General features: G+C 36.8%; 1 long non-coding RNA gene across 2 annotated transcripts; it reads left to right on the forward strand.

Moving 5' to 3' along the window:
* The first annotated feature begins 3,294 nt into the window (after positions 1 to 3,294).
* LOC107979247 lies at positions 3,295 to 27,580 on the forward strand. Of its 2 annotated transcripts, none has more exons than XR_003488336.2 (4): positions 3,295 to 4,484; positions 4,829 to 4,844; positions 6,313 to 6,496; positions 27,519 to 27,580. It is a non-coding gene; the product is annotated as an uncharacterized LOC107979247 (long non-coding RNA). The 2 variants fall into 2 exon arrangements; XR_003488338.2 differs by lacking the exon at positions 27,519 to 27,580 and adding an exon at positions 8,533 to 9,480.
* The last annotated feature ends 219 nt before the right edge of the window (positions 27,581 to 27,799 follow it).

A 27,799-nucleotide genomic window follows, 5' to 3' on the forward strand; every position in this document is an offset into this window, starting at 1 on the left:
TATGTATATCAACCACTGAAACCACTTTGATGTTTGTTTAGATTATAGAAATCTATAATAATTAGTATTAATTCAGTAATACCCAGGAATGGTAGAATAAGAAGTTAGGGGGTGGGAAGATGACTCAGTAGTTGAGAATACTTCCAGAGGACCTAAGTTCAGGTCCAAAAATCATACTGAATGACAAACAACTGACAGAAGCTCCAGCTATTGGTGAATCCCTTGCCTTCTGGCTTCCATGTGCTCTGTACTTACACACACAACTCCTCCACAAACATTATAACAAATAAAAATTAGAAGAAAGAAATTATGGCAAACAAAAAATATTCTATGGGAAAAACTAGCAAAGTCATCTATGATGACTATATCTGACTCTATAAAAGTTTCACAAATTAGTATGTTTACTAGGCCATATACTCATATAGCAAACATTTTTTGCAGAAAGCAAAATAAAATCACTGGATAAAAAGTTATTCTCAAGCTGAGATAAGACTTGCATTTCTAATTCAATCCACAAAGGGAATATTTTACTGATTTTAAATATAAAAATAAAACATACTGAGATTCTATTGAATATAATTTTCAATGTGAAGTATGGATTCTAAAATTTGGCCTAGGATTCAAGGAACACCTTCAAAACCCTCTCAAGGGATGTTTGAGTCACACTATTTTCATAAGATATTACTTGCCTTCTTCCCATCTCATTTCCTGACAAGCATTCCACTCCAGCTGCCCAAATGTTTTAGAAAGATTATATTGTTAATAGGACCAAGATACATATGTGACGTTAACAACTTTCTCTTAAGTAACTTTTTTAAAATATAAGCATGTAATACAATGCCATATCTCTGTGCTTATGGGAAATGTAAATTTTTAAAAACCTTTTCTTTTCTTATTTTCATTTTATATGTATGGGTGTTTGGCCTAAATGTGTGCCTGTGGAACATGTGTATGCCTGATGCCCAAGGAAGTCAAAAGAGGGCTTTGGCTTCCCTAGAACTGGAGTTATGGATGGTTGAGTGCTAGGAATGGATCTCAGGTCCTCTGTAAGAACAAGTATTGTTACCTGTGAGCTATCTTTCTAGCCCCACAACTTAATATTATAGTGTTTAAGATAGATGGATGTGTTTGAGAACTGCTGATATAAAAACATCACTATTTTCATTTTTTGTCTAAAACTGGTATAACTTATGAAAATACTTAAAGGATTTTGATCTTATTTAAAGAAAAGAATGATCCAGTTCCACTACTTTAGAATGTGCCTTAACAAATGCAAGTCAAACTGATTTTACACAAAAACAAGAAATTTCAATTATCAGGAACACTGTTGGCATTAATTTTGGGTGAAATAGTAAGAAATAATACTGAGAAGAACAGAAATATTTTTGTCAGACAAAATGCTTGAGAATATTTACTTATCACCCTTAGCTATTTCTTGAAGCATACCACAATGAATATATATATATAATATATATATATATATATATATTATATATATATATGAGATGCTCATCAGTTAAAAGCACTTATTACTCTTCCAGAGGGCCCATTTTTGATTCTCAGCACCTGCATGGATGCTCACAACTGCCTGTACTCCAGTTCCAGTGGATCTGATGACCTCTTCTGACCTCTGTGAGCTGCTGCATGCACATAGCACAAATATACGCACTCAAGCACACACACACACATAAGTAGAATAATTCTATATTAATATTCCAATTAAAATAATATCAACTCAAGCTTTTCTTGCATATTTCTTGCTTTTTGATAATGGGAAACTAAACCAATTTACCAATATAATTCATAGGATAATTAAGCAATGGCATGGCAACCAATTTTACATGATTGCAATATATGTTCCTTTCTAATTTTTTCTCAAACAATGTGGAATAAAACTATTTTTTATCCCCATGTTCTGAAAAGATATATACATTTTATTCTGAAATTGCTGGTTTAGGCTGGGATTCCTTCTGAAAAGCACCTGCCAATCAAGTGAAGTTGTGTGATGGGGCTTATCAATCCTTTACCACAAGCAATTAGAAGAAAATGACCTACAGCATTTCCATTTGGACAGAGAATACACAGGCCTTTCTCAAAAGGTGAAAGGCTATTTTATTAAGCCATTGCTGACAGAGAAAAGAGCCCCTTTTGATGGGAGTTCAGTCCATAAATAATGTTGTCCTAGAAGTAAACAGCAGGAATTTTGCCTTGGGACTAAAAGGAAGTAGGGCAAACATACTAAATACTGAGCAGCAGAATATATAAATTATTACAAGAAATAGCTGGGCATTTTGCTGATTTTTCATTCCAGTATAGCATTTTGGTAATCAACTCCATCACATAAATGATGTATATGACTTTGATTATTTTAGTGTTAAACTAGAACAGAGGATTATTCAAAAGTACAAACCTAGTGTTTTGTATTTTTGATGACAAATACAGTTTTTTCCACTTAAACCAATATAAATGGGAGAATATGCTTTCAAGATTATGATATCCTAATTTGATAATGTCAAGTACTAGTATATTCTTTATTTCTTTTTGCAAAGGGAGACAAAAATTGAGTTTAATACTTGAAATGTACTGAATGTCAAGTGAACATGGACATCATTGAAAATCCATGACTCCCTAACAAATTTCATAAAACTGTGCAAAGAATTTCCAAACACCCATTGTGATAAGTTTGTGGTAATTGTATATACCTTTTTGGTTCAACATAAGAAAACATGGCTTAAAATAAACAAACTACAATGTACAAAATGGTATCTCTCACATATACTCCAAAGAATTGCTCTGCCATAAGTGGAAACTATGTCTGAGATTAAGACAATTTGACTTGGAGGAATGTTTTGAGATTCAAAAGAGCTTTCTTTTGTTTGTTGCTCTTTTTTTGCAGGTATAGTATCAAAATATATAGTCCAGGGTGGCCTAGAACTCATTACACAGTTCAGGCTAGCCCAGAATTCATACTAAACTTTCTGCATCAGACTCTCATGGTGGGGCAAGTCCATCTGTGTATGATTATCTTATTGGTTGTTGAATAAAGTACTGTTGGCCAATGATGAAGCAAGTTAGGCGGGGAATAGGAGTCAAGGAGGATTCTGGGAAATGTAGTAAAGAAAAGTCTTGTGATCCAGGAAGGAAGTGACATAGCAGGAAGACTCAGAATATAAGCATGAAATTGCTCTCTTGCTCTTCCTCTTCCTCCTGCTCTCTGCTTTGGAGTTGCCATGTGATCCCAGCAAGACAGGAAGCATTCCGCCAGCATCCTCCATAAGATAAGTCTTATAATTATGGTTGATAATTAATAATTATGGTTGATAATTAAGACAGCTAGCAGAAAAGAAATCTTAGTCATTGTCCAACAGCATTGTAAATAAGATAAGACTGTGTGTTATTTTGAGTGCCCATGTGGCATCATGGCTCAGGCCACTGGTGGAAAGATTTATCGTAACACTCTCAAGTGCTAGAGTTATAATTGTGATGCACCATGCCAATTTTCAAAGGTAATTTCTTATTGATCATAGTTGGTAAAGTACCTGTGACTTACTGAATGTGAAAAATACTATGTTTGTCGTTTTGAATTATCTTTAAGTGATTTTGTATGTATTTATATGTCATGAATTTGAGCTTACTGATATTCTTATATTTTATGAACAAATTATCTAGTATTCTTCCATGATTTCCCTACTAAAATAGTCCAACAATTTCCTAAGAAAGCTTACCAGTGTTAGACCAATGACTCTAGAACCTCTTAAGTTTATGTTCTCTGGATAAGAAATTTTTCTTCTAGTTTTTACTGAGGCAGAGCCAAATGTAGACTGAAGGAAATAAACAGAGGATTCTTTGCTATGCAAATGGCTGGATATCTTTTCTCTTCTTTGTTACAGTATATTTTGAATAAATTTTGTTTACAGTTTGGCTATCCTGACAGCTATAAGGCTACTCTGAAGGAAAGTATTTGTATAATATAGGGTGCCCTTTTTAATGTACTAATTACTTACAAAGATTTTGCAAACTTAAACATTGTAGCTCATTAATGGCTTAGTTGGGCAGTATCTGACAGTGTGGCTGTTGGTCAAATTGATTTTAGATATATGCATGCAATCAGGCCATGAAAAAGAGGAAGGCAACATTTTGTGAGAGACAAGGAGTGGAATTGATTGGACCTATGGAGGAACTATTTTCAAACCAGAGTGCCTTACATACCTCATATATTCCATGTAATCTTCCCCGTATATTTATTTGTTGCATTGAGGACTGAAGCCAAGGATTTGAACATTCTAGATGAGAATCTACCACTGAGCTGTGTTTTCAACCCAGATCAACTGATTTAACATGAGGATATGAAACCATGTGTGAACAGGTGATAGTGGAACATAAAAAGGAAAAGTGAAGTTTGGGATATGATTCATTTGTGAAGCCTTAAACTAGCATGGAAAAAGGATTGATGGCTTCCATCTCCAGCAGCAAAGAGAGAAGAGGTGATTCTGTTGATACATTTTAATTGATTTGTTTTTAAATTTGACTCCTTGTTTACAGTGCAGTGTATAAAAGAAGTTGATGCTCTATTTTTCATTTTTACAATATCATTTTCATTCTCATCTCCATGTAGTTAAGATGTGCTTTTACCACATTATACAAAGAAAAGACTTTGTGAATTTTTTGACTGTTGATCCTTCCCTCTCTCTCCCTTCCTGGTTCTTTTGAGATGGCCCGTAGACTATCATCCAAAGTTCATGGTACCTTTGTCTTAGCTTTCTGAGTACTATGGTTAACAATATCAAGCCTGATTCCCCACTTTTCTTTTCTTTTCTTTTTTTTTCAGAAGAAAACCTTAGAAGGTAAGGTGATTCTTACTGTTTTGATTGTTTGTTTGTCTGTTTTGATTATTCAAGTTGTTATTATTTAAAAATCTCATGACTAGAATTGATAATCTAGTATCTGAGGACATGAGCTAGAAACCTACTGCAATGGAAACTCCCAGGAATCTATGAAGGTGACCTTAGTTAAGAATCCTAGCAATGGGAGTATGGAGACTGACGCCATCATCTCCTGTAACTAGACAAGGTTTCCAGTGGAGAAATTGAGACACAAACCCAGGAACAAAACCTTAGAGCTCAATCACTCCTTCCTGGAAGATGTGCTGAAGTGTAGGTGGTGCAGAAATTGTGGGAGTGGCCAACCAATTACTGTTCCAAATTGATATCCATATCACCAGAGGGTCTACCTATCACACTGTCTGGAGGACCAGGACTGACCCAGGGACCTAAGATAGAATGTAATATAGAATGTAAAAAATAATAATAATAAAAGATTCCTAATGATACTATGTTATACTCATAGATTGGTTCCTAGCCCAGTTGTCTTTTGAGGGGCTTCATCCAGCAACTGATGGAAATAGATGCAGAGACCCAAAACATTAGACAGATGTCAGGAAATTCTGCCGAAGAAGGAGGATTATAGGAGCTAGATGAGTCAAGACACTACACAAAAACCCACAAAACCAACGAACATGAGCTCATAGGGGCTCACAGAGACTGAACTGACTACTGGGGATCCTGCATGGGACTGTCCTAGGGCCTTCACCTATATACTACAGTTGTAGGATTCCTAAGAGTAGAAGCAGGGGCTGTCTCTGATTCTTTTGGCAGTTTGGGAGACTGTTTTCCCTCATACTGGGTTGCCTTGTTCAGCCTCCATGTTTAGTTGATATTCACTGGAGGCATGTCCTCCTCTCATAGAAACAGGAAGATTGCATAGGGTGGGGGAAGAAGGAAGATGGTGGGGGGGAGTGGTGGGAGAGGAAGGAGGGGAAACAGCTACAGTGGTCAGGTTGTAAAATAAATAAAATAAAAGACAAAAAGAAAAAACAACACAAACAAAAAGAACTAGGCAGTAGAGGCCCACTCCTAATATTCCAGCACTTGGCAGACAGAGGCAGACAGATCTCTGAGTTGGAGGCCAGCCTTGTCTATGGGACAACCAAGGCTGTTACACAGAGAAACCCTGTCTTGACAAAAACAAACCAATACAGCTATAGAAACTAGTGACCTTGAGTAACAATGATGAGAGCTTCTATTTTCAGCCAGTTATCTAAGGTGAAAATAAACTGAGAGCTGTCTGTTAAATGCAATTACTTGCTAGGTCTGTTGCTAATTTTCTGTGGAAATTTAAGGCATTTTGGAACTAAGTTAAAAAGAAAACAATTCTAATAGGCTTATTCAAAACAATAGGGATCCACCTCTATAATCAAGGCTGGCTTTGAACTAACTAACCTTGGGCTCTGATCTTCCTGCCTTTGCCTCCTAGGATAACATCATTCTTTGCTTCCAAGATTCTCTTCTGACCAGTGTCATGAGGGATACTATAATATTGTATCTGCCAGTAGCAGCCATCTTTTCCTACTGTGTGACAACAGACTGCTGAGAATGAAGGCAGCAGGAAGAAACAGCACAAATCCAGAGACATAGTATCCAACCTGCTCCCAAACTACGTAAGGAAGATATCTAGTTCTTTTTTTAATTAATTAATTTATGGGGGCCCATACATGCCATGGTTTATGGTGTATTTGTGGTGGGAAGCACCTGTATCAACATTTTTTAACTCTATTCATTACGGAATATCTCCCTACCATTTCATGAAAACGTGAATGAGACTGTGCTACACTTTCCAGTGTAACAACCACAAGTTCACCAATCTACTAAATACAAACAGAAAATCTTAATATAGAAACATAAATTTGAGTAATGAGAGATTAGAGGAACCAGAATTTGATAAGTATGATCAAAGAGAGAAGGGAAGTATCTTGTTTTCAATGCTTGAGTTTGTGGAATCCGTTAAGAGACAGAAGGGCAGCTGGGCAGTGGTGGCGCATGTATTTAATCATAGCACTCAGGGGGCAGAGGCAGGCTGATCTCTGTGAGTTCAAAGCCAGCTTGTTTTACAGAGCAAGTTCCCAGACTGGTTCGATAGCTACTAAAAAACCTTCTCTCCAAAAACCAGGGAGAGGGAGAGAGAGACAGAGACACAGAGAGACAGAGACAGAGAGGCAAGAAATAAAAAGTTGGAAGCATCTAGATAGATGCATGAGCAGAGCCAAAAGGAGATACATGGGACAGGAGTTTAGTGAATTCCAAAGATAAAGGTCTTGGTAATCAAGTTAAAAAGAGATTATAGACCAATAAAGAGCTACAGCGCTACAGTTGTGGAAATGGAGAAATCCATTAAATGAAACTGCCTTTATTGAGAATAAAGCAAGCTTTGACTTGGTAGAATATATGATAAAATGAAATAAATGCATTACATTCTGTTTCATCTCACAGAAACAAAATTAACATTTAAACAAATATGGTTATCATGACCTCTGAATAAACTCATATACCACTTATGGCAAACTAAATTTTTTAGTCTGCACTAGGAAACAAGGAATATGTAATTGCAAGAATGTGCCTAGTATTGTACCCTAAAGTACTAATTTTTTTTTCTTTTTGGTTTTTCAAGACAGGGTTTTTCTGTGTAGCTTTGGAGCCTATCCTGGCACTCACTCTGGAGACCAGGCTGGCCTCGAACCCACAGAGATCTGCCTGCCTCTGCCTCCCGAGTGCTAGGATTAAAGGCATGTGCCACCAACACCAGCCTAAAGTACTATTTTTAATAGCAAAGGAATGTGAAACGAAATGAAAAGCATATTAACTATGGCACTCCAGTTGCTAAGAAATTATTAGGGAATAAAGATGATCTATTTTATGTTTATATGTGAATACATTCAGGACATATGCTTATTTTTAAAAAGAGTAACTTAGGTATAAGGATAATGAGTTTGAAGCAAGCCTGAATTACACAGAAAGAGTGTCTTTTTAAAAAATGCCCCCAAATTCTAAGACAAGTATCCATTGTATAGCTCTATACAATACAAAAGAATAAAACAATCTTACATAATAAAAAAATCACAAAGTAGTTGCAGGAACAATAGCAATTCCTCCTAGGACATATTTCTATATTTGCCATTTGAAGAGTATCCATATTCTACCAGTTACAAAATACATTTAAATAGAATGCAGCAATGAAATGTCAAAAGGTATGCTAACAAAAAAGCTGTTTTCTATTAGTTCCCTCAGTTTTTAGTAATGAAGTTGTCTTACATTATCTGTGGTGTTTTTCAATAATATTCTATGTTTCCTTATGTGATAATCAAAATACATTATTCTGGCACCATTGGTAACTGGGGAGATTTGGGGCAGCAAAAAAGGCAGAAGATTATGATGTTGTATCAAAATATGGAGGGTTGTGAACCTAAATATAAAGATATAAAATATATCTTTTGAAAATGCAATATTAAATAACATTATTGCAATTCATATGAATAAATTCATATTCAATTTATATGAAAAAATTTGGACCAACACTAACAAGGAAACAATTTGCTTTCCCCTTTACATTGTGATTCCTTCCTTCCCTCCTTCCTTTTTCCCTTGCTTTCTTCCTTCCATTCATTTTTTCTTTCCATAATTCATTTTTTTATTTTTACAGTACTGGGCACTGAACCCTCATCCATGCTCAGAATATAGTAAGTCCTCTGCCACTAAACTATATACAATGGCCTCTTTTTAACTTGTTTTGATACTGGAGCTTCCTTACACAACAAAGTTGACCTTGAACATAAACTATGACACAGACAGGCCTTGAATTTGGGATCTTACCACCTTATACTCCCAAGTAGCTGTATTACAGGTCCCTGCTTGAGTTTGGTTTCTAAAGTCATGTTAATAGGAATTAGATTCTTTGAAGAAATGGAAGATTTTAAATATGGTACAGAAATATGTGTAGACTAGGTCATCTTGTAATACTGGAAAAAAAATAGAAGATTTCAAAATTCCCTGAGGCTCTAAGAAAGTATCTGAGCAGCAAGTTTGAATCACATTAAACTAGTCAAGAACTGCCAATATTTAAGCAAAAGTTAAATATCATTGAGAATTAGAATATTTCAAGTGTGCTTACCTTCAATAGGTTATAAAAGCATTCAAGGAAAATAAAGCCCATTGGTCTCTTTTAGAGGGTGCTAAGTAAATAAAATCCTATTTGGAAAGTAGTAAAGACATCAACTCAAGAGTGTCTCCTACTTATTTTATGAACTGAAGTTTAGAATAATAAAGGAGATACTGAAAGGAAGATTCTCTGGTAGTAAGCTAGATTTCAGTAAGCTACAACATATAAGACCCCAAATATTTTGGGTTTTCAACTCATTGTTTATTCCAGGGAAAGATATAACCTCCCTGAATGATTAATATTAGCATGTGTTGAAGCTCTAACATTCCTCAGTTAGTGAGTTTGGAAAAGCCAGAAGCGTCACTACTTACATAGTAATCCTGGATAAATAATCCACAACTGATCTACTGATCTAACTTGTCTCCATGTAACAGTTAGGTTTTTTTGGAAAACAAAGACAAAGGTACACACATACACACACACACACACACACACACACACACACCACTATATAGAAACCATCAGCCAAGTAAGTTTTATAGAAAACTTTGCTAAAAAAAATTTCTTTTACCATATAGAAAGAAAAAAAATGTGGGACTATGAATGAAATATATGTGAAGGCATATAAACCAATTAGGATTTATGGATTTTATGGGAATCTTGTACAATAAATTAACAGTTAAAATTGTATACAGATATTAAGGAAATTGAGATGCCAGATCATAGTTTTGTAATTAGGTGAGTTAATGTTATTGAAATTGTAGTAAATATATTCAATTTCTTAGATGTACTAATTTAGAGGGTTCATATTAAATGAGCTAATTCAAGACATTCAGTGGGGTGAAGAAATGATGATGATTCTTTTAAAGCCAGAATATATATGACTTCCATGATTCTTTCTTTTCTGTCAAGATTTCTTAAATCATACTATGTGAAGGAAAATATAGAATGTTTAAAAATATCCTAGAGTGCAGTTCAAACTTCATCTTGGTATTAATAATATGACCCTTACTTCTTAATGACACCATATTTTACTCAACACTACTGAACTTGGCAAGGCTGGCATATTTTTCCTCATTCAGTCCTTTTACAAATCATTTATTTCTTCCTGCATTCAAAGACAATGATTATGCAGAATTTTTAACTGGTTGTGACATTGTCATGATACTCTACAAATGGTAATGGTCATACTGGATAATATGCTGAATTCTGCTTAATAATTTATTTTGTCCAATTTTTCAAGTGGAGAGAAAATATTTCTACATAATATTGAACATTTACCCTGAGCTAAATTACCATCTCTCCCATGAAAACCTGTGAAATGGCTCTGCCCTCTTGTAAAAGAAATCATTTTCATATGAAAGATTCTTGTAAAGAAAAAATATTCATACATCTCTTTTATGTGAGGTAATGCTGCATATGCATGGTTATGATTTTATGTAGTGTGCAAATAAAATACATAGATTTAGCACAAGGAAAACTCAAAGTACATTCCTTACTTTGTGATGGATTTAACTACCTTGGCATTCTGAAGTCAAAATGAGTGGAAAACATGTTTACTGCAATAGTGGCATACAAATTTATTTTCTCAATGAACACTCTAAACAAAGGTATAATTAGACTTTAATTTTCATTCAGTCTACAAAAAAGTGTCCAGATATGATATTTAGATGGGGTTTTATCTACTCACATTATGGAAAGTTCTAAAGAAGTACCTAAGACTTTAGCACTCTGGTACATGCATTTGCTAATGTCCCTGGAGATGATTATATTGTGCTATATGACACACCCGAATTTAAGATGTGGAGAATGTCTAGAGATGAGCTGATCAAGTCACACAGGCCATTTAAACTGTGGTCTAAAGGTCGGACTCAGAGTGATGTGGACATTTCAACAGTGATGGGAGATTTTAACTTTTTACATGGTGAGAATTGCACTATACGGAGTAATAAATCCTCTAGGATCTCAGAATGAGCAGTAAGAGCTCCCAGGAATTCTGGCCCCTTCACCCAGAAGGAAGTAGATTTCACTGCCCTGAGTAAACACAAGAGACTTATTTCCATGGGAGAAGAGGCAGTGGACATCTTGATTTTAGCCTCCTGATAATTCAAGATTAAACCTTGACTTCCACATAACTGTAAAACAATAAAAGGGGACCAATTTAAGCAAGTCATTCTGTGTAAATCAGAAAATAATCATAGTAAGCATAATGTAAACATAAAGACAGATTAAAGCCCCAAGGGATGAAAATATCATGATAAACCAGTTAATTTTTACATGTAAATATACTAATAATTAAAAAATAAAAACTTTTGTTGGGTGATGGTGGTGCATGCCTTTAATCCCAGCACTCGGGAGGCAGAGGCAGGTCGATCTCTGTGAATTTGAACCAGCCTGATCTACAAGAGCTAGTTCCAGGACAGCCTCCAAAGCCACAGAGAAACCCTGCCTTGAAACCGCCCCCCAAAATAAAAATATAAAAATATAAATCTTTTGGGAAGAAAAAGAAACCTATCTTTCCAGAAATAAAAATGACTTTATCTGAAATAAGCCACAAGGTTACAATCAAACATGTTTTCTATGAGTGCAATGTTAACGACATTGGCAAGATAACAACCACAGCATTTCTAATTGTCCATGCAACATAATGATATTTCCAAGCCTACTGAGTGGCTCACTTTCTAGCACACACCTGTGGGTTGCAGTCTTTACTAGCAGTACCACATGGCTTCCTCAGAATTTGAGGCTTCAGGGTGATTTCTACAATTAATACAGTTCTTTGGCTTTAGCTTCATTTTCCAAATGTCAAGTGTACATGGCAGAAATCTAATGGCTTACATCTCTGGGGATATATGTCTTAAGTTTCAGAGCAATGGTAAAATTTTGTTTAAGAAATACGCAGTCAAGAAAGTCTTGAGATAGAAAGATGCTCTTTAAACAGTTTTGTAAACTACCTATCTAACTAAGAAATTGTTTGTGGAGGCACAAAGAATATATTATTGTTTTATTTATTTATTTATTGTGTGTGAGAGAGAGAGGGAGACAGAGGGTGAAAGAGAGCAAGAGGAGTCAGTTCTTTCATACCATGCAACTACTGGAGATGGAATTCAGGACCTCATCAATGTTAGTGGCAAGCACATTTAACTGCTGGGACATTTTATGGCCCTAGTTTGGTTTTTTTAAGAACAATTTATTGCCTGGTCCATGGAGAATCCCATTTTGCACTTTGGATTGCCAGTGTTCAGGAAAGAATGTAAGATGAGTTTTCTTCAGAAGCTAAAAATTACTTGTTACTAAAGCTTTATTTATATTATGGGTGCAAAGAAATAGTTATTCATATATTCTGTTTCTCATATTTATCTCTTTGTATTTTGAGTGTGAACAAGTATTATTTTCTTCAAATATTTCTTTATGCTACTTCTGATTTAAAATAAAAATACATGTGTAATGTATTCATGCACCAAAATATAAACATGTTCTTTCATCTTTTCCCCTGTCATTCCTTACTAATTAGCTTTATCTTTTCATTTTGTTTAGATACATATGATAAGTGGAGGACATTCTACTGAGCCATCAACTAAATCACTAACTTTTATCCTCATAATTTTTCTAATGAAAACAAATGTTACATCTCCAACTTCAATTTGTTTTTGAAATTTGACATTTACAATTTTTTTTAGATTTAAAGCAATCTTATCTATTTTTCTTTATGATGCTTTATCTTTATCCAAGTCTCTACCAAATACATGTGGCTTATTACAAGGCATGCTTTTACATTATTATAACACTAACTTGTAACCTAAAAATATATTAACAAAAATATCCTTTGGCCTTTAAACTCATCCATAAGTTCTTCTATCTGCATAGCCTGTAGAAAATCAACCTTAACTTGATTTCTTAACCTATATATTTTCTGCTTCAGAGACAAATTTATGGAATTAATATTATGTGAATCATTTCAAGATTCACACATGAAAACCCTCCCCTAAATGTGAAGGCTTGGTTAGATTTTACCATAAGGGACATTTGGCTGTATATTGTAAGGAATACATATTTATAGCTCTTTTGTTTAAATGCTGGTTATTTTAGCTGAAAAAGTTATTTTTACCACTGAGGTTGCCTGGTATTTTTTGTTAATGTGTTTAAAGATATAAATAGTTTACTATAGCAGTTAAATCCAAAGGTCAAAATGATACACACATAAAAGGAATACATACATACATTTTCAATCCTTTCTAATCAAAAATTATGTGTCACTAGTATCTTGCACCTTCTGAACCCATCAATTGTTAGATTAACTTTAGTGCAGAGTATTACATGAATCTGTGTGTCTGTAATAACCTCGTGTTACTTAAATCTTCATAAGAAATGGTGTTCTGTAATGGTGTTATATTCCTATATTTAAGCTTTATTTCATTGTCTTTTTTATATGTATGATGTGCTAGCTCGTTTCATATCTATTTCACACAAAGTAGGTTCATCTGGGAAGAAAGAATCTTAATAAGAACATGCCTCCATAGGATTGGCTGGTACATAAATCTGTAGGGCATTTACTTGATTGGTGATTGATATGGGAGGGCCCAGTTTATTTGCGCATTGCCACCCTTGGATAGGTGATCCTGGGTATATAAGAATACAATCTTAGTAAGACTGATGGAGCAAAGCTAGGAAGCAGCATTCCTCTATGACCTCTGCTTTAGTTCCTCCCTCCAGGTTCCTACCTTGAGTTCCTTCCCTGACATTGCTAAATGACGGACTGGGATATGGAAGTGTAAGCAAAGCAAACCTTTTCCCCAATTTGCTTCTGGTCATTTTTCCCCCCAAATCATAGAGACAGAAACTCTATCTGAAACATATGATTTCAATCATGTTTCCCAAATAATTCATATTCAAAAATACATATTTTCAGTAAGAACTGGTAATATATTATACAGATAAAAAATTCTACTTCTTTTTCTGTAGATAGCACTTCAGTATACTAGGACAATTGGAAAACAAATCACACACACACAAACACACTCACACCCACTGCTCTTAATAAAACAAAATTACTAGCTGGGTGTTGGTGACACACACCTTTAATTCCAGCACTCAGGAGGCAGAGGCAAGCGGATTTCTGTGAGTTCAAGGCCAGCCTGGTCTCCAGAGCGAGTGCCAGGATAGGCTTCAAAGCTACACAGAGAAACCCTGTCTCGAAAAACCAAAAAACAAATTACTAGTTTTTATTTGTGTTACCATTTTGCCTGCATGTATGTGCGTCAGATGTGTCAAGTACTCATGAAAATCTAAAGAGTGTGTCAGATCTCCTGAAACTTAATTTATGTCTGGGTGTGAGAACCAAACCTGCAATAGCCTCAAGTGCTCTTAACTGCTGAGCCATCTCTCCAGCACCAACATACAGCTAGTTCTATAAGAGCAGTTTGATAACAATGTTATATGGTCATGTAGACACAAAACTTTACTTCGGTTTTTAAAAGAGTTTAAATAGACATTGATATCTGACCTGCTAAGAAAAAGAGGTATCGCATGGCAGAATTTAACCTTGTACTCAAATTTAGAGGAAAATCACCCATTACTTGATTGTGAAGGATTCTATCCTACTAAACCATCTCTTCTGCTTCTCTGTCTTTACATATGATGGGGTAGTCTAGACATTCACAAGGCTGGGTATATTATAGTGTAGCAGTCATTAGTATTATATCGCCACAAATATTTTCATTCACACTTCCTATTTCACTTAACATCCCCCCTTCTAGAATGAATTCTGGAATGGCATCTTCATGGTCCCAGGCACCCATGTTATTATGTGTGTAATATAAACATGCCATGTCCAAAGGAAAACTGTGAGAGAGGAAAGAGGTATTTTTCTATTTTTGTTTATGAGCCTAGCCTTTAATCGCTTAGCCATATCTCTAGACTTTAAATTATTTAAAAATATATTAATTCTCCCTAAGTATAAGGACACAAGTGAAAACAAAACTAATAGATGGTGAGATGATTCAGTGGGTACAGCCTTCTCTCACCAACCTTGACAAACTTAGTTCAAAACACAGGTTCCCGTGGAAGGAGAAACCCAACTCCCACATATACTCTAATCTCTATATGTTACACACACTGACATACACTCATTTGTCCATAAGAACAAGTAAATACCCACAATCACTTATCTACTTGTCATGGTTTGTTTATGTGCAGCTGTGACACATAGAAGATACTTTTAGCAAGAGCATGGGTACATTATGGAATCAGGAAATGACTATAAATTAATTCCAAAAGCCTTATTGTTCAGACTACTTCATAATTATGGAATTTGTGTCTCAATTTTGCTTAACACTAAAAGGCAGAGTATTGCTAGATCTATACAACTTTGTAACAATTTAGTAGGTAATTTTGTGATGCTGATAAATTTGGTTTGCTCAGTGCATTTAGGATCAGTCACTTTGGCATACAGTATTTAGAAAATTTAATAACCAGCTAATATTTTAAAAGATAACTATGTTACTAAATGTTTGCATATTCTCAAGAATAGCACATACTTATTATTTTTAGTGCATTTGATTGCATTAACAAGGGTACCAGGAAATTTTGATTGCTAAAGGTAATTCATAGCACTAAGCAATATGGCTTATTAATCTATAGTTTACTGCAGGAAAAGCATTAGAGTCAGTTAATATATCACAGTTGAAGTCTAGTTTACACTAAGGGCAGTTATAAATAGAACTGGCTCTAGTACCCATTTCTGTCTTTTAGTTGTGCTATAACAAGAGTCTCAGCTAGATTTTCTCACACTCTGCTGTTGTCACGAGCCATTTTCTTGATATCAAACTATTTCTAATGTTAGAGCCTGCTGGAGGTGATCAAGTGGGCAAGTCCTCTAAAATAAGTGTAAACCATTAAGCTTTACGTAATTTTTAACTTATATTGTCGATTTGGTACATACAATTCCCAAACTCCCCTTGAACCAATACTGTTAACTAATATATTTTACATATTCCATATTTTAGCCATTGGTCAATATTGAGAATGTACATTTCTTACTTTAGCAGAACAACTCTAGGCAATTTCTACTCTGCTACAATTAACCTTCACATCACAAATGACGGAAGAATTCAACAGTTGAAAAATATGCATCTAACAATAATATTAATAGCAATAACAACTAACAATACCTCTCAAGTGAGGTTACATTAAAAATTTCTAAAGCCAAATGAAATATTTTTCAGACACAAACTTGCTAGATATACTTAACTATATAATGTGAAATCTTAGATTTTTTTGTGTTAATACTTAATATACTGTGGCTATTCATCATCTATATTGGTTTTAGGACAACTTTACACATTAGAGAAAAATACTCTGAAGATTTCCCATTAGAGGTTTCCTTTGTATGGTGGTCTTAGTTAATAATTAACATATTTGAAACTTAAAACAGAAAAGCAAAAATGTTTTAAATACTGAGGAGTGGATCTGGGGGAGAAGGGAAGTGGAGGGTGGGGATTGGGATAAGCAGAGGGAGGGGAAACTGGTAAGGATGTCTTGAAAACATTAAAATAAAAATAATTTAATTACTTTTTATGAAATACAAAAAACAATTAGAAGAAAGTCACTGCCTTATATATGTGCAATTTTTTCAAAATATTAACTTAAATCTGGCAGTCAGATTCTCATATATTCTAAATGCATTCTATTGCAATGTGTTTCTGTGGTAAAACCATATGAACAAAATACTTATTTTGGCCAGGCGTTGGTGGCACAATGCCTTTAATCCCAGCACTCAGGAGGCAGAGGCAGGCAGATCTCTGTGAGTTCAGGTCAGCCTGATTCCCAGAGCAAGTGCCAGGATAGGCTCCAAAGCTTCACAGAGAAACCCGGTCTCGAAAAACCAAAAAAAAAAAAAAAAACTTATATTGATAAGTATCTGATAAAAGAAGAATTATTTTCAAAATTTTAAGGATAATTTTGGATATTCTTTAATACTACACTGTAATTTCACAACCAACCATTTCATAAAAGATGCCCTGTGGAATCTGAATCCATTATTAATGGATTTTTGTGGTGTATTTTGTTAAGATCCATCAATGTGTCTGGGTATTTTGAGTATCTTTTCCACACTTGTGATTTTGAATTAGTTACTGGAAATTTTTGGTTCATTGGAACTTAAGTATATAATATGAAAATATTTTGTCATCGGAAAAATCTTAAAGTAACAGGACAGATTCAATTTAAAAAAAAAAAACATTGGTAGGGTTTCCAAAGTTTATACTTTTGTATGAAATCTCATTTTTCCCATTGGTTATAGATGTTGTTAGCTGTTTTCCTTGAAGTGTCAGGATCACCTTAGGACATTTTGAGAAAATGTCTTCCAAATACCCAATACTTCTTTCAAGTGAAAATAATACTTCCCCCAACAGCCTCATAAAAATAACAGAACTCCAGTTCACAAACAACTGCATAAATGCTTTTCCTTGAGACAACCACTGTAGTTAAACATAAAGTATGGTGCTGCATATTTACCAAACATTTCCACATAGGAAATGCTAAAAGATATTTAATCAAGATTTTTCTTTTGTATTTAAATGAGAAACAAGCTTCTTTTACATGTCAATCTCAGTTCCTTCTACCCCCCTGTGCCCCACAGACCCCCTATCCTAATCCTTTTCTGTTCCTCAGGGAGGGTGAGGCCTTCTGTGGGGGATCTTCAAAGCTGTCATATCTTTTTGAGCAGGGTCTAGACCCTCCCCAGTGTGTCTAGGCTGAGAGAGTATCCTTCTATGTGGATACAATGTTCATACTAGGGTTAAATCCTGATCCACTACCAGTAACCCCATAGATTGTCCAGACCTCCAAGCCGACTTCCTCCTTCAGGGGGTCTGGAACAGTCCTATACTGGTTTCCCAGCTATCAGTCTGAAGTCCATGAGCAAACACTTGTTCAGGTCAACTGTTTCTGTCGGTTTCTCCTGCCTGGCCTTGACCACTTGCTTATCACTCCTCCTTCTCTGTAACTGGATTCCGGGAGTTCAGCTCAGCGTTTAGTTGTGGGTATCTAAGTCTTCTTACATCAGCTACTGGATGAAGGCACTAGGATGGCATATAAGGTAGTCATCAATCTTATTATCACAGAAGGGTGTTTAATGTGGGAAATTACCAATAAGGTGTCAGGTAAAAACATAAGGGTATTTATTAGGGAAAAGCCTTACTTACAGAGTGACATAACCAGCCGGCAGGGCTGCAGTAAGTACAACAAGCCAAAGATGAAACAGAAAATGGAAGACCACATGTGCTCCCCTCACTCTTAAACCTTCCCTACATCACCCTGACCATGCCTGGCAGGAGTGGTTATGGTGTCCCCTACAGGCATTTAAGGTAGTCTCTCGACTATTGTTTAGATTGTTAGTTGGGGTCAACTTTGCAGATCTCTGGACATTTCCCTAGTGCCAGATTTCTCTTTAAACCTTTAATGGCACCCTCTATTATGGTATCTCTTTTCTTGTTTCTCTCTATTCTTCCCCTGACTAGATCTTCCTGCTCCCTCATGACCTCCTCTCCCCTACTCTCCCATTCTCTTTCTTCTCACTCCCTCTCCCCTACCCCATGTTCCCCATTAACTTAGTTGATCTTGTCCCTTTCCCCTTCTTTGGGGGACCATGTATGTCTCTTTTAGGAAGCCTATTGTTTCCTAGCTTTTCTGGTGCTGTGGATTTTAGGCTGCTATTTTTTGCTCTAGATCTAAAATTCATATATGAGTGAGTACATACCATTTTTGTATTTTTGTGACTGGGTTACCTCACTCAGGATCATTTCTTCAAGTTCCATCCATTTGCCTGGGAATTTCGAGAATCCCTTTTTTTTTTCTACTGAGTAGTACTCCATAGTATAAATGTTCCACAATTTCTACATCCATTCTTCAGTTAAGAGGCATCTAGGTTGCTTCCAGTTTCTGGATATTACAAATAATGCTGCTAAGAAGATGGCTGGAAAAATGTCCTTGTTGTATGAATGTGCATCTTTTGGATATATGCCTAAGAGTAGAATTGCTGGACCTTGTGGTAGATTGATTCCCATTTTCCTGAGGAACTGCTGCTTTAAACAAGTTTTTTCATCTTTTTTTTATTTGAATTAGAAACAAGATTGTTTTACATGTCACTCCCAGTTCTCATTCCCTCCCCTCCTCTCCGACCATGCCCCCCCCCCAACTAAAAAGCTACCTATCACATATCCTTTCTGCTTCCTAGGGAGTGTGAGGCCTTAAATAGGGGGTTATCAGATTCTATCACATCCTTTGGGATAGAGCCTATGCCCACCCCCATGTGTATTGGCTCAGGGAGTATCCCTCTATGTGGATTGGGCTCCCGAAGTCCACACCTATGCTAGGGATAAGTACTGAACTACTACAAGAGGTCCCGTAGATTTCCGAGGTCTCCTCATTGAAACCCATGTTCCTGGGATCTGAATCAGTCCCATGCTGGTATCCCAGCTATCAGTCTCAGACCAAGAGCTCCCCGTTATTCAGGTCAGCTGTTTCTGTGGGTTTCACCAGCCAGGTCTGGACCCCTTTGCCCATCACTCATTCTTCTCTGCAACTGGATTCCAGTTCAGTGATTAGCTGTGGGTGTCTGCTTCTACTTCCACCAGATGCTGGATGAAGGCTATAAGATGGCATACAAGACAGGCACCAGTCTCAATATGAGGAGTGGGCATTCAAGATAGCCTCTCCTCTTTTGTTTATATTGTTAGTTGGTATCATCTTTGTAGATCTCCAGACATTTCTCTAGTGCTTGATTTCTCTGTAAACCTAAAATGTCTCCCTCTATTATGGTATCTCTTTTCTTGTTTTCTCCTATTCTTCCCCTGACTCAAACTTTCTGCTCCCTCATGTCCTGTTCACCCACCTTCTTCTCCCATTCTGATTTGCCTAGCTCCCTCCCCCCTCCTCCCTTGCTCCCAATTCGCTCAGGAGATCTTGTCCGTTTCCCCTTCTCCAGGGGACCATGTATGTCCCTCTTAGGGTCCTCCTTGATTGTTCGTTTCTCTGGCAGTGTGGATTGTAGGCTGGTATTCCTTTACTCTATGTCTAAAATCCACATATGAGTGAGTGCATACCACATTTGTCTTTTTGTGATTGGGTTACCCCACTCAGAATGGACTCTTCTAGTTCCATCCATTTGCCAGCAAATTTCAAGATTCTATTGTTTATTTTTCTGCTGAGTAGTATTCCATTTTATAATTGTAACACATTTTATCTATCCATTCTTCAGGTGAGGAGCATTTAGGCTTCTAGCTTCTGGCTGTTGCAAATAGTGCTGCTATGAACATCGTTGAACAGATGTCCTTGTTGTATGAATGTCCTTCTTTTGGGTATATGCCTAAGAGTGGAATTGCTGGATCTTGTGGTACACTGATTCCCATTTTCCTGAGGAGTTGCCATACTGATTTCCAAAATGGCTATATAAGTTGGCACGCCTACCAGCAGTGGAGGACTGTTCCCCTTTTTCCACATCCTCTCCAGCATAAACTATCATTGGTGTTGTTTATTTTAGCCATTCAAACAGGAATAAGATGGTATCTCAGAGTTGTTTTAATTTGCATTTCCCTGATGGCTAAAGATGTTGAACACTTTCTTACATGCCTATCAGCCATTTTCGATTCCTCTACTGAGAATTGTCTATTTACTTCTGTACCTCAATTTTTAATTGGATTTTTTGGTGTTTGGGAGACTAGCTTCTTGAGTTCTTTGTATATTTTGGAAATCAGCCCTCTGTCAGATGCGGGGTTGGTGAATATCTTTTCCCAGTCTGTGGGCTGCCGTTTTGTATTACCGATTGTGTCCTTAGCCTTACAGAAGCTTCTCAGTTTCAGGAGATCCCATTTATCAATTATTGATCTCAGTGTCTGTGCTACTGGTGTAATGTTCAGCAAGAGGTCTCCTGTACTAATTAATTCAAGGGTATTTCCCACTATCTTCTAATCGGTTCAGTGTGGCTGCATTGATGTTGAGACCTTTGATCCATTTGGACTTAAGTTTTGTGCATGATGATAGACATGGATCTAACTGCACTCTTCTACATTCCAGCATCCAGTTATGCCAGCACCATTTGTTGAAGATACTTTCTTTATTCCATCGTATAAATTTAGCTTCTTGTCAAAAATCAAGTGTCTGTAGGTGTGTGGGTTAATATCGTGGTCTTCAACTCTATTCCATTGGTCTACCTGTCTAGTTTTGTGCCAATACCAAGCTGTTTTCAGGACTATAGCTCTGTAATAGAGCTTGAAGTAAGGGATGGTGATGCCTCCAGAAGTCCCTTTATTGTACAGGGTTGTTTTGGCTATCCTGAGTCTTTTGTTTTTCCATATAAAGTAGAGAATTGCTTTTTGAAGGTCTGTGAATATTGTGTTGGGATTTTGATTGGGATTGCATTGAATCTGTAGATTGCTTTTGGCACGATTGCCATTTTTACTATGTTGATCCTACCTATCCAAGAACATGGAAGTCCTTCCATTTTCTAGTATCTTCTTCAATTTCTTTCTTTAGAGACTCAAAATTCTTATGGTACAGGTCTTTCACTTTTTGGTTAGTTTTACCCCAAGGTATTTTATGTTATTTGTGGCAATTGTAAAAGATGATGTTTCTCTGATTTCTTTCTCCACGAATGTATCATCTGTATATAGTAGGGCTACAGATTTCTTTGAGTTAATCTTGTATCCTGCCACTTTGCTGAAGGTGTTTATCAGCTGTAGGATTTCCCTGGTAGAGTTTCTCGGGTCACTTGTGTAGGCTATCATATCATCAGCAAATAGTGAAAGTTTGACATCTTCCTTTCTGATTTGTATCCCCTTGATCTCCTTTTGTTATCTTATTGCTCTAGCTAGAACTTCAAGGACAATCTTGAAAAGGTATGGAGAGAGTGAAAGCCTTGTCCCTGATTTTAGAGGAATTGCATTGAGCTTGTCTCCATTTAATTTGATGTTGACTGTCAGCTTGTTGTATATTGTTTTTATTATGTTGAGGTATGTTCCTGTTATCCCTGATTTCTCCAAGACCTTTATCATGAAGGTGTTTTGGATTTTCTCGAGGCTTTTTCAGCAACTAGTGAGATGATCATGTGGTTTTTTTCCTCAGTCTGTTTATATGGTGGATTCTATTGATGGATTTTTGTATATTGAAGCATCCTTGCATCCCTGGGATGGAGCATACTTGATCATGGTGGATGATTTCTCTGATATGTTCTTGGATTCCATTTGCCAGTATTTTATTGAGAATTTTTGCATCAATGTTCCTGAGGAATATTGGTCTATAGTTCTCTTTCTTAGTTGTGTCTTTTGTGGCTTGGGTATCAAGGTTATTGAAGCCTCATAAAAAGGAGTTTGGCAAAGACCCTTCTGCTTCTATTGTGTGGAATACTTTGAGGAGAATTGGTATTTGCTGTACCTTTAATTTCTGGTAGAATTCTGCAGTGAACCTACCTGGCCCTGGGCTTTTTTTGGTTAGCAGACTTCTGATGACAGCTTCAATTTCATTAGGGGTTATAGGTCTATTTAAGTTGCTTATCTGTTCTTGATTTAATTTTGGTAAGTGAAATCTATCCAGAAAATTTTCCATTTCCTTTAGATGTTCGGACTTTGAGGAATACATGTTTTTGAAGTATGAACTGATGATTATCTGGATTTCTTCTGTGTCTATTGTTATGTCCCCACTTTACACCTGATTATATTAATTTGCATGGTCACTGTCTGCTATTTGGTAAGTTTGGGTAAAGGTTTGTCTATCTTGTTGATCTTCTCAAAGAATCAACTCTTTGATTCATTGATTCTTTGTATTGTTCTCCTAGTTTCCCCTTTATTGATTTCAGCCCTCAATTTGATTATTTCCTGGTGTCTACTCCTCCAGGGTGTATTGGCTTCTTTGTGTTCTAGAGCTTCAGTTGTGCCATTAATTGTCTAGTGTGATTATTCTCCTGTTTCTTCATGTGGGCACTTAGTGCTATGAAGTTTCTTCTTAGCACTGCTTTCAAAGTGTCCCATAAGTTTGGGTATGTTGTGTCCCCATTCTCATTGAATTCTAGGAAATCTTTAATTTCTTTTTTATTTCTTCCTTGACCCAGACATTGAACAATTGGGCGTTACTTAATTTCTATGAGTGTGTAGGTTTTCTGCAATTCATGTTGTTGTTGAATTCTAACTTTAAAGCATGGTGGTCTGTTAAGATACAGTGGGTTATTTTAATTTTTTATACCTGTTGAGGTTTGCTATGTTGCCAAGGATGTGGTCAATTTTAGAGAAGGTCCCATGTGGCACTGAGAAGAAAGTGTATTGTTTTGTATTTGGATGGAATGTTCTATAGATGTCTGTTAAGCCCAATTGGGCTATAACTTCTAATATTTCCTTTGTTTCTTTGTTAAGTTTCTGTCTGGTGTTCCTGTCCAGTGTAGTGTTAAGGACTTTTAGTGTTTCCTCTATTCACTTTGCCATGTCTATTGTTGTCATCCTTGTTCAGCTCATGTTTAGGCATTCATAGTGGTAAGTCTTTATGGTGTCTTCTGGCTCTTATAATATTTCTTCCTGCTCTACACACATAATCCCTCAGACCTAGGTGGATAGTTGTTTTATAGATGGGATCAGGCTCTACAATTATTCATTTTGATTGGTTGTGATTTTATGTAGTGATCTTTGTCTGTTGCAAACAGAAGTTGCCTTGATGAAGGATTGGGACTATACTTATCTGTGTGCAAACGATAAGTATTTGGATTGTAGCTATAGTCATTATGCCAGTCATAAATATGGTGATTGAAGGTTCTTCTTTAATATCCAGGACTTCATTAGCTGTGGGTAGGTGGCTAGGTTTATAGTAGTAGGCATGGTTTCCCTCTTGTTAAATAGGTCATAAGGTCAACTAGAGAGTTGTTGGTTACACACAAGGTATGTGTGCCACTACTACACTTTGAGGGATCTCTTGCCATGCTGGTCATTGTGGTTCATAGCTATGATAGCTTAGTAGATTGTTTGTTGCTTCCCTCCTTTACAGAAGACACCATAAATGCTAGTCTTCATTAAGGAGGCTTTCTGTTCAATTCAACTCAGGAGCCTCTAAGCCCTGTGTCTGAAGTGGACAGTGTTTTGGGTAATAGATACTTAATTTCTACCTATGAGTGAAAACTAAGGACAACAGCAATAGGCTGTATGTGTTGGGAGTCTCTCTGAAAATGATGACCAACAACTCACAAGAAAGGTTCTCTCTCTCTCTCATTCTTTCTTTCGGGTTGCAACCTCTGGTAGGTTAACCACACACCAGAGCAGACCCAACTCCCAAGAATAGTTGTCCAAGACAAACTGTACTAGAGGAGAGAGAGAGAGAGAGAGAGAGAGAGAGAGAGAGAGAGAGAGAGAGGTGGAGGGAGAAAGAGAGAATGTATAAAGTTGACTATGTAAGGTGCTGGGGTGGATCTGAGAAGAGTTGAGTGGAGGAGAATGAACACAATAAAAATATATTGCATAGACTTCACAAATTTTATTCTCAAACCCTGTTTTGTAATTAAACAAAAATTCACACAATGCTGTATCAAATCTATGAAATCCAACTTAAAATTGTCATTCATAATTGAATGCTAGTTGTACTGAAGGAATCTAGACATGACTAAGTAACTAATACTTGACATAGAGCCATGTAGTTTTGTGGCTTACAGAGTAACTGAAAATTTGAATGTGTAAAGAATATCATCCTAACTAAGGTGCATTTCAGAGAACTTACAGGAAACACACAGACATGGCAAACTGAAGGGTAGTCACTCAGTTCCTACTGTGGTTAAGAAGCAGAAGCCAACAGGCTAAGGTGATTCTTATAACATATAAAGACAGAATATAAAAGTGTCCAAATGTATTATTTCAAGGAACTCTAAATATTAATTGCATTGGGCAGCCATAACAAAGTGATACAATGAACTGCCTGGACTAAAGCCACAGAATCCTATCTTCTCAGGTTTCAGGGATAAGAAAACCAAACTCAAGGTGTCAGAGTCACTGCTGTCCTCAACAGACTCATGCCTGACAAACAGCAGCAGCAAACACTTTCTCTTAGTGAGAAACTCTTGAAATAATGCTGCATACAATTTGGCCCATCTCAGTTGGTACTTTGAGTGTGCAAATAAATTGATGTCTATTCCACAAGTGTTTGTAAACAGACTTCGATTTTTCTCATTACTCACACCCTACATAAATTGTTCCAAAACTTGTCTACACAGTAGTCACCTGAACGTGTTTTAAAAGTATGAAGCCATGATCAATCAAATTTGAAAAAAATCTTTATGAAGCTTTCCATGAAGTTTTCAGAGCTTAAAAAAGACAGGAGAGCTCCAAGGCTCTTATGATATATTAATTACTTAATTGACAATCTGTTCATTCATTAGCAAATGATTTACAAAGTACAAGTTTTACATTAATTGCTGGAAGAATGTCATGAGAAAATGAGCATATCAAAACATTCTTATTGTGTCCTCAAGCAAATATCAACCCACAAAAGTAAAGGGTAGAATTAGTAAGTCACAGAAATTATGTACTTGTTTGTAGCAGTGTTGTCAGTTGAAGGTTATTTTTAAAAAGAATATTTTATTGACATAATTAAGATCTAATTAGTGGTAGATAAGATTAGAATCATACTTGTAAATAGTCCCACATGTAACTAAGGGGTAAAATAAGACGAAATTGCAATAGGAACGATAGGCTGGCAATGCTTTGTGGCTGGTTTCTTCCAGACGATGAAAGAAAAATGCAGATACACACAGAGAACATAGATGAGAAATGGAGACTACGAGTAAGCTAGAGAAAGCATTGAAGGAATTATAAAAGGAAGAGAGTATCAGGACACAGAAGAGCTGATAAAAACATATGGGGCACATTGTCATATACAGACTTCAGAAAGAGAAGTTAATCTCTTTAATTTTGGTTTTCAGTTCTTTTTCAAATTATTTTTATTTAAACAAAACAATACTACTTTACATACCAATTCCCTCTCCCTCTTGTCCTCCCATTTCCCGCATCATCTCCCCATGCTACACCTCATCCATTCCTCATAGAGCGTGAGGCCTCCCATGGGGGAATCAGCAAAATCTAACACATAATTTGGGGCAGGACCTAGACCATTTTCCCATGTATATAAACTGAAAGAGTATCCCTCCAGAGGGAATGGGCTACAAAATAGCCAGTTCATGCACTAGGAAAAAATACTTTTTCCACTGCCAGGGGCCCCATATACTGCCCAATCTCCCCAATTATCACCCACATTCAGGGAGCCTGGTTTGGTCTTATGCAGGTTCCCTAGCTTGCAGGCTGGAGTCCTTGAGCTCCCATTTGCTCAGACCAGCTGTTTCTGTGGGTTTCCTCAGCACTTACTCGACTCCTTTGTTCATAAGCTCCCCCTTGTTCAGGTCAGCTGTTTCTGTGGGTTTTATCAGCTTAGTATGGACTCCTTTGCTCATCACTCCTCCCTCTCTGCAACTGGATTCCAGGAGTTCGGCTCAGTGTTTAGCTGTGGGTGTCTGCTTCTGCTTCCATCAGCTACTGGATGAAGGCTCTAGGATGACATTTATGATAGTCATCAATCTCATTATAATGGAAAGGCATTTAAGGTAGCCTCTCAACTGTTGCTTAAATTCTTAGTGGGGTTCATCCTTGTGGATTCCTAGAAATTTCCCTAGTGCCAGGTATCTTGTTAAGCCCATAACATCTCTCTCTATTAAGGTATCTCTTTACTCGCTCTCCTCTGCTCTTCTATCAACTTGACTTTCCTGATCCCTCGTGTTCTCCTCCCCTCTCCCCTTCTCCCTTCCTCTTTCTACTACATCCTTCCCCCACTCCAAATACTCCAAGTTTACTCAGGAGAACTTCTTCCATTCCCCTTCTCAGGGGGTACATGATTGTCATTTTAGGGTTCTCCTTGTTTCCTAGCTTCTCTGAGGTTGTAGATTATAGGCTGGTACTCCTTTACTCTATGTCTAGTAGCCACTTTTAAGTGAATACAAACCATGTTTGTCTTTCTGTGTCTGGGTTACCTCACTCACTATGCCTTCTTCTAGTTTCATTCATTTGCCTGTGATTTTCAAGACATTGTTTTTTCTTTGTTTGTTTGTTTTTGTGTGTGTTTTTGTAACCACTGATTAGTACACCAGTGTGTAAATGTACTACATTTTCTTTGGGTATATGCCTAAGGGTGTAATTGCTGGATGTGAGGAGCCGCACTCACATTCGCCATTACAAGATGGCGCTGACATCCGCTGCCGGATCAAGTAAACAACGTTGGTATGCATGTGCTCAGTGTTTTTCCACTGCCTAGCCCCGCCTATTCCATGGCATCATATAGGGTGACGAGTCATACACCTATCCCAGCTGTACACGCATCGCTCAGAGTTTGTGAGCCTTTATTAGGGGACGGGATTCTTGGCTCGGGGTCTCCGCTCTGGTAAGCTTATGCTTTCCTCTCAAGACGCATTAAAGCTTTACTGCAGAAGGATCTGAATGTCCTGTGTTGTTCTTGCCGGCAAGATAATCGAGCGGGACATCTGGTGCCGAAACCAGGGAACTTGTTAACATCGCCGGCATCGCAGAGACCCCTCGGACGGGGCGGATTCAGAACTGCAGGGTGGTAAGTTCGGAGAGGTATGCTTTATTCTGACACCTTTTTTGACTTTGTTTTTAATTTGTCACCACTATGGGATGGAAAAGCCTTAATTCTAGTCTTTATTCTTCTTTTGTTCACATTGGTCTTATATTGTGCCCACCGTGGCTGGTGTTCCAGTTCGAGACCAAGCTTACCCCAGGTAGCC

The sequence above is a fragment of the Cricetulus griseus genome, chromosome X (assembly GCF_003668045.3).
Source record: "Cricetulus griseus strain 17A/GY chromosome X, alternate assembly CriGri-PICRH-1.0, whole genome shotgun sequence".
NCBI classification, from domain to species: domain Eukaryota; kingdom Metazoa; phylum Chordata; class Mammalia; order Rodentia; family Cricetidae; genus Cricetulus; species Cricetulus griseus.